The following is a 12,432-nucleotide window of genomic DNA, read 5'->3' on the forward strand; positions in this document are numbered from 1 at the left end:
GATATCGGAATATCTGCTGAGTGTGGTGTAATCTATCTGGGATCGTCCCGTATCTCCCGGCCTTTTCCAACTGTACCTACTCCTCTTGTGGTTCTTGAAGAGAGTAATCGCTATTACTAGCTAAAATTTATACTGTAGAACGCAATTAGCCTTTCTTCTCTCTCATTCCTAGTTCTATGGCCGCTATACTGGGTTTTGGAATAACGAAAACACGTAATATTTGAGTGTTAATACATACAAATGATCGTTAGTGATAAATGGGTGTTGCGTTATGTTTCCTTTCGAACTTTTACCTAAGCACTACGTCTCTCCTAATTCAGCTACTCAAGCCGAAGTGGGTCAGTTAAACATCTCAACTGAAATCGTCGTAAAACGGGGACGGCACGTTTCCGAACATGGGCTCCTATTCAAAATATTGTATACTCACTCTCCTCTACAAGTCCTAGAGGTTTCAAACGGGAATTTTCGAACACCCTTTATCTACACACATCTAAAAAAGGTTTGCATCACCTCGGTTCCCAGAACTCCTGAAGATAGACTGTGGATATTGTATCACAGACACAGTCCCTTTGACTGTTCAGAGATGTCCCTTAACCCGCCCGTAGATGTAAACAACCATTCATGAGCAGCGCCTATTAGACGGAGGGGGTCCGACAGTCAGTCAGTTCCAGTCGCTCCACCACGAAGGAGGTACACGGCTCGTGTTGTCTGTTGTTCAACCATGCCTCCACGGTCAATACCGCGGCTCGATCACGTCCGCATTGTTACTTTGTGCTAGGAAGGGCTCTCAACAAGGGAAGTGTCTAGGCGTCTCGGAATGAACCAAAGCGATGTTGTTCAGACATGGAGCACATAGAAAGGAACTGTCGATGACATGCCTCACTCAGGCCACCCAAGGGCTACTACTGCAGTGGATGACCACTACCTACGGATTATGGCTCTGAGGAACACGGACAGCAACACCACCACGCTGAATAATGCTTTTCGTGCAGCCACAAGACAACTTAAACTGTGCGCAATAGGCTGCATAATGCGCACTTTCACTGCCGACGTGGATGGCGAGGTACATCTTTGCAACCACGACACCATGCAGTGCGGTACAGATGGACCCAACAACAGGCCGAATGGAGGCTCAGGATTAGCATCATGTTCTCTTCACCGATGAGTGTCGCATATGCCTTCAACCACACAATCGTCGGAGACGTGTTTGGAGGCAACCCTGTCAAACTGAACGCCTTACAATCACCGTCCAGCGAGTGGAGCAAGGTGGAAGTTCCCTGCTGTTTAGGGGTGGCATTTTGTGGGGCCGACTTACACCGCTGGTGGTCATGGAAAGCGCCGTAACGGCTGTACGATACATGAATGCCATCCTCCGACCGATAGCGCTACCATATCGACAGGATATTGGCGAGGCATTCGTCTTCATGGACGACAATCTTTAATGCAGTAGTTTACATTGCCCTCTGCATCCTTGCGCTGTTGTTCATTGATGATTCTTTCTCCTTTTAGGGCCAGTTTCCCACTACAAGGTCGAAGGAGTGCCTTTAACCTCTCTCCGCTTCACCGCCCTCTTTCACAAAACCATTGGCAGTACGAGGGAGGCTTCTTATGCCGGAAGTCTTCGGCTGCCATTGCTGTCGACTTCTATTCGAGTTATACAGTGAAGAGTTTCGAACCCAGGACGTTTTGATTATTAGTCAAAGTCGCTACCCTAGATATTCGTTTCTCCACGGATCATGTCCGGTCGAGGCACGCATAAATATAATCAAGAAACAGCAAACTAACTGATGCTTGATCATCCTTTGCACGGGAGTAGAAAGAGCTACGCAGACGAGAACAGCGGTTGCGAAAACAGAGCAGAAAGTGAATGAACTCTGGCGGCAGCTCCGCAATTACGCGCAGGTACAATTCACCGTATTAACATACATGACCTTTTTCTGTAGTCGTGTCCAATCCAGTGGCTCCATATGCGGGAGATGTATTTCCATGCTTTCTGGCTGGCTATTCCAGTCGTTCCTAGGCAGAAGTACAGCATTTTTTGTCCACATTTTTGTCACAAACTTCACGGTGAGGGCAACATCCGCAGGTTGATGGTTCAAAAGGCTCTAAGCACTATGGGACTTAACATCTAAGGTCATCAGTACCCTAGACTTAGAACTACTTAAACCTAACTAAACTAAGGACATCACACACATCCATACCCGCGGCAGAATTCGAACCTGCGACGGTAGCAGCATATCACGCACTGTCCATCACCACTTGGGTTGAGCTTTGCATATAGGAGAGCAATTTTTTTCAAAAGAATATTTTTACTGTAAAAACAAATTTGCAAGCAACATCATTCCTCTACATATTCTTGTCCTGTCTCCAAACACTTCCTGCACCGCTTCCACAAATTCGTAATCCAGTGGAATCTTGGTTTCACTCAAGTGCTAGTTCGACGGACCGAAAATGGTGAAAATCACTTGGAACTATTTTATAACCGTGTGGTTGGTGCTTCAGCAACTCCAAATCAAGATTTTAACTTCACTGGTTTCTTGTTTCTGTTGTGTAAAGGCAAGACATAACCTGAAGGAAACTAATCTTTTTGTGCTCTTCTCACTCGTCGCCGTTTTGATTTTGGGTTTAGATCTGGCAGTAACTCATAGCTACTTCCACTGTTCACTGTGTGACTTGTAGACTCTAATGAATCTGCAGTGAGTCTTTCATATCCTAAAACGCTGTCGTTAGCAACTCGCAGATGCTTGCTTTTTTAATTTTTCAGCAGTAGGCCACGCGTCGATCCAGTTTTCTGTTCTAGAGGAGAGGGGCGGGGGAAGGGGGATTTCACAGCAGTTTTCACCGTGTCTCCCCCCCCCCCCCCCCCTAAACACAGTTTGGCATAACGTACAAAGCGTCACAGATGGCGAAGATTTTAATGATTATAACTTTTAGACTCTAATGAATCTGCAGTGAGTCTTTCATATCCTAAAACGCTACAATCAGAACAATTTCTTACCTCAGTGGTTTATTCAGTGGTTTTGGTCATAACGTCTCCAATCTCCTCCCTCCCCCCATTTGGATCAGTGCCTGCTGTAGGTGAAGATAGAAGTATCCAGACTGTGCTCTGACGCTTGCTCTGTGCGTCATAGTGATGGATCCACGTCTCATCATCTGTTACTATATGATGCAGAAGCCTTCTCCGTCCTCTTCAAAACGCGTAAAATGAGCTTTCAACGGTTCCCAATGTCGTCTTTCCGTTTGTCTTCCGGGTGATGTATCGACGATAGCAATTTCTGGATCCTGCCCAATATTCAGCTCATGCGCGGCAGCATCAATTCTGGCACGGCGTTCTTCACGAATCATTGATTTAGCTGGTCGGCGTGCCTGTCAGTGTTCGAAATGGACGGCCTACTTGAACTTTCAAACCAATCTATACATTCGTAAATTCAGACAACTGTCGGCACACTGCAGATGCATTCTGCGAATGACCTCTGCAAGCTTAGTTACTTCAGATTAAAGAAAACGAATCATTCCCTTCATTTCGTTCTTGATGCGTACGACAGCGGTGTATTCATAATAAAATGCTCTGAAATCACTACGGTAAGCGCAAAAGAACGTTACATTTTAAAAATTCATAGTAACGAAATTGTACAACTTATAGACCTCAAACCTTAACCTCTTAACAGAACACCTCTCGAAGTTTTTATTACATGTGAGTGCCAGAGAGTGCTCCTGTAAAAAATGGCACCTACGCCTCACCAGAGGAGCTGGTTGCTCTTCCGTTACAAAAAGGGAGTCGGTAACTATTGTGCAATGAGCATTTTTCACACCCTTTCTCCAGGAACCACCTAGAAAATTCTCCATTTATGCTTGGTACAAACAGTTTGAAAAGGACTACACTTCCAAATACAAAAGTCCTGATCGAACTCTTGTGTCCGATCAAAACATTGATCGCGTTCAAGCAGCATTGCAGTGAAGCCAACAGAAATCAACTCGTCGAACAGTTCGTGAGTTTCGCATCCCACTAACGACAGTTTTCAAAATCCTGCTTAAACGCTAGCGTACGAAGCCGTACAGGCTGGGTTTGGTCCAGGCATCCATTGCACAAATGACTTCTCTACCGAGTTGTTTCCAAGGATGGACTACTACAAAGACGCGTCAAGGAGGTTAATTTTTAGTGACGGAGCAACATGTCAGACTGATGAAAAGGTAATCGGCACAGTGCTAGATACATGCGTTGTTGAGGAAGAAGTTTTAATGTGCTTTCTTTGTCATGGAGAAAACCGTCACAGGCACTTGCTACCTCGACATGCTCTCTCCATGGCTTCTGCCTCAACAGAATGAAAACTCTAACAACTTCACATTGCAGAAACATGGAGCACTCCTCGCTCACTTGGCTGTGCGGGAACATCTAAACACACATCTGCCAGGACAATGGCTCAACGGTCCACGTGTTGATGATGGCATCTGGTCCAGAATTAATTCCTAGTGATTTTTTTATAAGGTTATGTGCCGCACCGGATTTCCGGCATCTGTAAAGAATTTTTTTAAACTCACTGGAATAAGGGGGCACCGAAGATTTAAAACAGTACACATGTATTAAATCGCAACCTAACTATTATTTGACACTGCGCGGGGACCATTGAACGTGACAAGGGGTACAATGGGTGACCAACGTGAAGCTGCGGGCAGGGTCATGGGTCATGGATCAAGGTAGTGTGTGTGTGTGTGTGTGTGTGTGTGTGTGTGTGTGTGTGTGTGTGTGTGTGCGCGCATGTGCGCGGGGGGTTCGTATGTGTACAGTATACTGAAGATAAGTTGGACTTTGTTACGAAGCTGTGTTCAGTATATATTGGTAACTTTCGTGTCGACTGTCTTTTGTTCACCATTGCCAGCAACCTCAGAGATCTACAGTATGAGTAAGATAAGTTAATCTTCGTTCCGAAGTTGTGATCGGTACGTATCACCTTTTGTGAATGCCTGCCAGCAACCTCAGTAATTTAGTAGCATGGCGACGTCTCGTGTCGCGTGTGTCAACGTCACATTGTGTTTCATTTTCGCTAACTCTTCGGGAAGGCGGAATTGTACGTGAGCTTGATGGACGAACCGACTGGACCTGAAATATCTTCATCATCATTCATCAGTGAATGCTTCATTAATTAATGCTGGAAACATGTCCAACAAGCAGTTACAGTGCAACTGTTCGAACGTTGGTCTGGCACCTGTTGAAAACATGACGTCACAGTCACGAAGAATACTGTCTTGTGCCGATATATATCGAGCAGAACTAGGGTGCAAAGTAACAGTACTGCGGGTACAGACGGTAGCACCTGTTGTGTATATCCAATCTTGTGGTTTTATTACTTTCATTGTAGAAAACTACGTTTAAAAACTTTTCAGGAATCGAAACTTGTGATTTTTATGGCGTGGGAGGAGTTGCATGGCTCACAAGGTGCGAGCAAGCACCTAAAATTTTAGAAACTAAACACTTTGTTTTGCTATTTGGGAAGCAAAATAACTGATGATGGTCGAAGTAGAGAGGATATAAAATGTAGACTGGCAATGGCAAGGAAAGCGTTTCTGAAGAAGAGAAATTTGTTAACAACGAGTATAGATTTAACTGTCAGAAAGTCGTTTCTGAAAGTATTTGTATAGAGCGTAGCCATGTATGGAAGTGAAACATGGACGATAACTAGTTTGGACAAGAAGAGAATAGAAGCTTTCGAAATGTGGTGCTACAGAAGAATGCTGAAGATTAGATGGGTAGATCATATAACTAATGAGGAGGTATTGAATAGGATTGGGGAGAAGAGAAGTTTGTGGCAGAACTTAACTAGAAGAAGGGATCGGTTGGTAGGACATGTTCTGAGGCATCAAGGGATCACCAGTTTAGTATTGGAGGGCAGCGTGGAGGGTAAAATCGTAGAGGGAGACCAAGAGATGAATACACTAAACAGATTCAGAAGGATATAGGCTGCAGTAAGTACTGGGAGATGAAGAAGCTTGCACAGGATAGAGTAGCATGGAGAGCTGCATCAAACCAGCCTCAGGACTGAAGACCACAACAACAACAACAACAAGCACATTGTTGCACAAGGTTTGGAAAGAGTATACATATTGTCTCGACGTTTGCTGTGTGACTCACGGAGCACATATCGAGTTCCTGTAGTCTGTAAAGAAGACTTCCACAGGTATTCTACATTGACGGAAAAAAATCACAACAGCAAAAATTAATTAAGGTAGAGCAACGAAATTTCGGAAATGCATTTGTCTAGATAACATACTGACGTGATTGACATTGCTAGATCACAGGTTAATGTAAGCGATAGATGAGCCATTGCGAATATAGAATGCTGGTACATTAACAACTAGTGTAACCACCCATATTGTTCAATCTATACTTCGAAGCAGCAATTGTGGAAATAAAAGAAAGGTTCGGGAGTGATATTAAAATACGAGGTGAAGGGATAACAATGATAAGATTCGCTGATCACATTGCTGTGCTTAATGACAGTGAAAAAGAATTAGTGGATCTGCTGAACGGCTGTACGATACATGACTGCCATCCTCCGAACGATAGCGCTACCATATCGACAGGATATTGGCGAGGCATTCGTCTTCATGGACGACAATCTTTAATGCAGTAGTTTACATTGCCTTCTGCATCCTTGCGCTGTTGTTCATTGATGATTCTTTCTCCTTTTAGGGCCAGTTTCCCACTCCAAGGGCGAAGGAGTGCCTTTAACCTCTCTCCGCATCTCCACCCTCTTTCACAAAACCATTGGCAGTACGAGGGAGGCTTCTGATGCCGGAAGTCTTCGGCTGCCATTGCTGTCGACTTCTATTCGAGTTATACAGTGAAGAGTTTCGAACCCAGGACGTTTTGATTATTAGTCAAAGTCGCTACCCTAGATATTCGTTTCTCCACGGATCATGTCCGGTCGAGGCACGCATAAATATAATCAAGAAACAGCAAACTAACTGATGCTTGATCATCCTTTGCACGGGAGTAGAAAGAGCTACGCAGACGAGAACAGCGGTTGCGAAAACAGAGCAGAAAGTGAATGAACTCTGGCGGCACCTCCGCAATTACGCACAGGTCCAATTCAACGGATTAACATACATGACCTTTTTCTGTAGTCGTGTCCAATCCAGTGGCTCCATATGCGGGAGATGTATTTCCATGCTTTCTGGCTGGCTATTCCAGTCGTTCCTAGGCAGAAGTACAGCATTTTTTGTCCACATTTTTGTCACAAACTTCACTGTGAGGGCAACATCCGCAGGTTGATGGTTCAAAAGGCTCTAAGCACTATGGGACTTAACATCTAAGGTCATCAGTACCCTAGACTTAGAACTACTTAAACCTAACTAAACTAAGGACATCACACACATCCATACCCGCGGCAGAATTCGAACCTGCGACGGTAGCAGCATATCACGCACTGTCCATCACCACTTGGGTTGAGCTTTGCATATAGGAGAGCAATTTTTTTCAAACGAATATTTTTACTGTAAAAACAAATTTGCAAGCAACATCATTCCTCTACATATTCTTGTCCTGTCTCCAAACACTTCCTGCACCGCTTCCACAAATTCGTAATCCAGTGGAATCTTGGTTTCACTCAAGTGCTAGTTCGACGGACCGAAAATGGTGAAAATCACTTGGAACTATTTTATAACCGTGTGGTTGGTGCTTCAGCAACTCCAAATCAAGATTTTAACTTCACTGGTTTCTTGTTTCTGTTGTGTAAAGGCAAGACATAACCTGAAGGAAACTAATCTTTTTGTGCTCTTCTCACTCGTCGCCGTTTTGATTTTGGGTTTAGATCTGGCAGTAACTCATAGCTACTTCCACTGTTCACTGTGTCACTTTTAGACTCTAATGAATCTGCAGTGAGTCTTTCATATCCTAAAACGCTGTCGTTAGCAACTCGCAGATGCTTGCTTTTTTAATTTTTCAGCAGTAGGCCACGCGTCGATCCAGTTTTCTGTTCTAGAGGAGAGGGGCGGGGGAAGGGGGATTTCACAGCAGTTTTCACCGTGTCTCCCCCCCCCCCCCCCTAAACACAGTTTGGCATAACGTACAAAGCGTCACAGATGGCGAAGATTTTAATAATTATAACTTTTAGACTCTAATGAATCTGCAGTGAGTCTTTCATATCCTAAAAAGGCTACAATCAGAACAATTTCTTACCTCAGTGGTTTATTCAGTGGTTTTGCTTTCTGTGATAGATGGTCATAACGCCTCCAATCTCCTGCCTCCCCCTCCCCCCCCCCCCCCCATTTGGATCAGTGCCTGCTGTAGGTGAAGATAGAAGTATCCGGACTATGCTCTGACGCTTGCTCTGTGCGTCATAGTGATGGATCCACGTCTCATCATCTGTTACTATATGATGCAGAAGCCTTCTCCGTCCGCTTCAAAACGCGTAAAATGTGCTTTCAACGGTTCCCAATGTCGTCTTTGCGTTTGTCTTCCGGGTGATGTGGTATCGACGATAGCAATTTCTGGATCCTGCCCAATATTCAGCTCATGCGCGGCAGCATCAATTCTGGCACGGCGTTCTTCACGAATCATTGATTTAGCTGGTCGGCGTGCCTGTCAGTGTTCGAAATGGACGGCCTACTTGAACTTTCAAACCAATCTATACATTCGTAAATTCAGACAACTGTCGGCACACTGCAGATGCATTCTGCGAATGACCTCTGCAAGCTTAGTTACTTCAGATTAAAGAAAACGAATCATTCCCTTCATTTCGTTCTTGATGCGTACGACAGCGGTGTATTCATAATAAAATGCTCTGAAATCACTACGGTAAGCGCAAAAGAACGTTACATTTTAAAAATTCATAGTAACGAAATTGTACAACTTATAGACCTCAAACCTTAACCTCTTAACAGAACACCTCTCGAAGTTTTTATTACATGTGAGTGCCAGAGAGTGCTCCTGTAAAAAATGGCACCTACGCCTCACCAGAGGAGCTGGTTGCTCTTCCGTTACAAAAAGGGAGTCGGTAACTATTGTGCAATGAGCATTTTTCACACCCTTTCTCCAGGAACCACCTAGAAAATTCTCCATTTATGCTTGGTACAAACAGTTTGAAAAGGACTACACTTCCAAATACAAAAGTCCTGATCGAACTCTTGTGTCCGATCAAAACATTGATCGCGTTCAAGCAGCATTGCAGTGAAGCCAACAGAAATCAACTCGTCGAACAGTTCGTGAGTTTCGCATCCCACTAACGACAGTTTTCAAAATCCTGCTTAAACGCTAGCGTACGAAGCCGTACAGGCTGGGTTTGGTCCAGGCATCCATTGCACAATATGACTTCTCTACCGAGTTGTTTCCAAGGATGGACTACGACAAAGACGCGTCAAGGAGGTTAATTTTTAGTGACGGAGCAACATGTCAGACTGATGAAAAGGTAATCGGCACAATGCTAGATACATGCGTTGTTGAGGAAGAAGTTTTAATGTGCTTTCTTTGTCATGGAGAAAACCGTCACAGGCACTTGCTACCTCGACATGCTCTCTCCATGGCTTCTGCCTCAACAGAATGAAAACTCTAACAACTTCACATTGCAGAAACATGGAGCACTCCTCGCTCACTTGGCTGTGCGGGAACATCTAAACACACATCTGCCAGGACAATGGCTCAACGGTCCACGTGTTGATGATGGCATCTGGTCCAGAATTAATTCCTAGTGATTTTTTTATAAGGTTATGTGCCGCACCGGATTTCCGGCATTTGTAAAGAATTTTTTTAAACTCACTGGAATAAGGGGGCACCGAAGATTTAAAACAGTACACACGTATTAAATCGCAACCTAACTATTATTTGACACTGCGCGGGGACCATTGAACGTGACAAGTGGTGCAATGGGTGACCAACGTGAAGCTGCGGGCAGGGTCATGGGTCATGGATCAAGGTAGTGTGTGTGTGTGTGTGTGTGTGTGTGTGTGTGTGTGTGTGTGTGTGTGTGTGCGCGCATGTGCGCGGGGGGTTCGTATGTGTACAGTATACTGAAGATAAGTTGGACTTTGTTACGAAGCTGTGTTCAGTATATATTGGTAACTTTCGTGTCGACTGTCTTTTGTTCACCATTGCCAGCAACCTCAGAGATCTACAGTATGAGTAAGATAAGTTAATCTTCGTTCCGAAGTTGTGATCGGTACGTATCGCCTTTTGTGAATGCCTGCCAGCAAACCTCAGTAATTTAGTAGCATGGCGACGTCTAGTGTCGCGCGTGACTACGTCACATTGTGTTTCGTTTTCCCTAACTCTTCGGAAAGGCGGAATTGTACGTGAGCTTGATGAACGAACCGAATGGACCTGAAATATCTTCATCATCATTCATCAGTGAATGCTTCATTAATTAATACTGGAAACATGTCCAACAAGCAGTTACAGTGCAACTATTCGAACGTTGGTCTGGGAGCTGTTGAAAACATGACGTCACAGTCACGAAGAACACTGTCTTGTGCCGATATATATCGAGCAGAACTAGGGTGCAAAGTAACAGTACTGCGGGTACAGACGGTAGCGCCTGTTGTGTATATCAAATGTTGTGGTTTTATTGTTTTCATTGTAGAAAACTATGCTTAAAAATTTTTCAGGAATCGAAACTTGTGATTTTTATTGCGTGGGAGGAGTTGCATGGCTTACAAGGTGCGAGCAAGCACCTAAAATTTTAGAATCTAAGCACTTTGTTTGGCTATTTGCGGAGCAAAATAACTGATGATGGTCGAAGTAGAGAGGATATAAAATGTAGACTGGCAATGACAAGGAAAGCGTTTCCGAAGAAGAGAAATTTGTTAACAACGAGTATAGATTTAAGTGTCAGAAAGTCGTTTCTGAAAGTATTTGTATGGAGCGTAGCCATGTATGGAAGTGAAACATGGACGATAACTAGTTTGGACAAGAAGAGAATAGAAGCTTTCGAAATGTGGTGCTACAGAAGAATGCTAAAGATTAGATGGGTAGATCATATAACTAATGAGGAGGTATTGAATAGGATTGGGGAGAAGAGAAGTTTGTGGCACAACTTAACTAGAAGAAGGAATCGGCTTGTAGGACATGTTCTGAGGCATCAAGGGATCACCAGTTTAGTATTGGAGGGCAGCGTGGTGGGTAAAAATCGTAGAGGGAGACCAAGAGATGAATACGCTAAACAGATTCAGAAGGACGTAGACTGCAGTAAGTACTGGGAGATGAAGAAGCTTGCACAGGATAGAGTAGCATGGAGAGCTGCATCAAACCAGTCTCAGGACAGAAGACCACAACAACAACAACAAGCACTTTGTTGCACAAGGTTTGGAAAGAGTATACATATTGTCTCGACGTTTGCTGTGTGACTCACGGATCACATATCGAGTTCCTGTAGTCTGTAAAGAAGACTTCCACAGGTATTCTGCATTGACGGAAAAAAATCACAACAGCAAAAGTTAATTAAGGTAGAGCAACGAAATTTCGGAAATACATTTGTCTAGATAACATACTTACGTGATTAACATTGCAAGATCACAGGTTAATGTAAGCGCTAGATGAGCCATTGCGAATATAGAATGCTGGTACATTAACAACTAGTGTAACCACCCATATTGTTCAATCTATACATCGAAGCAGCAATTGCGGAAATAAAAGAAAGGTTCGGGAGTAGTATTAAAATACGAGGTGAAGGGATATAAATGATAAGATTCGCTGATCACATTGCTGTGCTTAATGACATTGAAAAAGAATTAGTGGATCTGCTGAACGGAAGGAACAGCCTAAGGAGTACAGAGTATGGACTGAGAGTAAATCGAAGAACGGCGAAGGTAATTAGAAGTAATAGAAATGAGAGCAACCATAAACTTAACACCAATATTGATGGTCACAAAATAGATGAAGTTAAGAAATGCTGCTGTCTTGGCAGTAAAATAACCCATGAAGGTTGGAGCGAGAACATTAAAAACAGACTAGCATTGGCAAAAAGGGCACTGCTACACGAGAGAAGTCTACTAGTATGAAACATAGGCCATAATCCGAGGAAAACATTTCTAGAATATACGTTTGGGGCACAGCATTTTACGGTAGTGAAACATGGACGGTGGGAAACTCCCCCAGGAATGCTGCTCATGAATGGCGGCACAACAGGTCGAATCACAAGAATGCAGTAGTGTGCTTATGATAACGACGAAAGAGCTCCTGCTGTCATACGAAATCGCACCCAGACCGTAACTCCAGGTGTAGGTCCAGTGTATTGGGCGTCCGCAGCTCGTGGCCGTGCGGTAGCGTTCTCGCTTCCCACGCCCGGGTTCCCGGGTTCGATTGCCGCCGGGGTCAGGGATTTTCTCTGCCTCGTGATGACCGGGTGTTGTGTGATGTCCTTAGGTTAGTTAGGTTTAAGTAGTTCTAAGTTCTAGGGGACTGATGACCATAGATGTTAAGTCCCATTGTGCTCAGAGCCAGTG

This window comes from Schistocerca gregaria, chromosome 1 (genome assembly GCF_023897955.1).
Source record: "Schistocerca gregaria isolate iqSchGreg1 chromosome 1, iqSchGreg1.2, whole genome shotgun sequence".
Classification (NCBI taxonomy): Eukaryota; Metazoa; Arthropoda; class Insecta; order Orthoptera; family Acrididae; genus Schistocerca; species Schistocerca gregaria.